Here is an 871-nt window from a genome sequence, read left to right as displayed (position 1 = left end):
AGCCATGGTTTTATCATAGTGTGATAGTTATGTCATCCAGATCTACCCATAAATGTCATTAAATTTATGTAAATAAAATCCCTGCTAATTACACTGTTAGTACTTCAGCTTATCAATGACATCCATATGCATCCTACTTTTAAATCTAGTTCTCAAGCTCTAACATTCATGTTTTACCATATCTTTAAAAGTATTATAATAATATATCCTTCACATTTCCAACCTAAATCAAACTCTTGTCATTTACTAGATTAAATTTCCTACACATAAAACATATAAAATAATGCATGTAAAATAAATACTTTGAACAATACAGTAATACAATCTTAGTTTGTATTAACATCAACTGAACATTGACAAACAGGAAAATATATTAAACAATATATTTAAAATCTTTTCAAAAACTTGCACAAAATTCTGTTATACTTTCCAAATTTCAAAAGTGGAATGACATAAAATAATTTTAATTCTGTCATTTATTGGTGAAATAATTTAGTCTCACAGTGTTGACCTAAAATACATTTTGGGTACTTCAGGCATTGATTGTACATAAGAAATCTTACTTAGGCATACAAATAACCTTATTTAGATTATCCTAATAACAAAAAATTAAGACTGAATATCAGATTTGAGGTAAAAACCACGTGTGACTGCTTGCAATCCTGATATCTAAATTTAAGTGATAAGGCTTTAGTTGATTTATTTGTGTTGTGGATAATTTTTGAAATTTATCAAAAAAGACTATCAAAAGTTTTCTGCCACACTTCACACTGTCTCAAAGAACTGCAGTATATTCCTTCCTACAAAATTCAACAGTTTACAAGTTCAGATCCCTGACAGGAATGTTGCAGTTAAAATTTTCTTGGAAGTC

General features: G+C 28.1%; 1 protein-coding gene across 1 annotated transcript in view; it reads right to left on the bottom strand.

The window, feature by feature from the left end:
* Positions 1 to 461: 461 nt before the first annotated feature.
* The window catches only part of LOC119582027 (probable ATP-dependent RNA helicase DDX46), a gene marked incomplete at its 5' end in the record, with an annotated part of 8,698 nt that continues 8,288 nt past the window's right edge, over positions 462 to 871 (bottom strand). The window contains 1 exon segment of the mRNA XM_037930237.1: positions 462 to 871.

This window comes from Penaeus monodon, chromosome 15, assembly GCF_015228065.2.
Source record: "Penaeus monodon isolate SGIC_2016 chromosome 15, NSTDA_Pmon_1, whole genome shotgun sequence".
Taxonomy (NCBI): domain Eukaryota; kingdom Metazoa; phylum Arthropoda; class Malacostraca; order Decapoda; family Penaeidae; genus Penaeus; species Penaeus monodon.
Note: the sequence above shows the minus strand (reverse complement) of the source record. Positions and strands in the feature narration are given on the sequence as shown.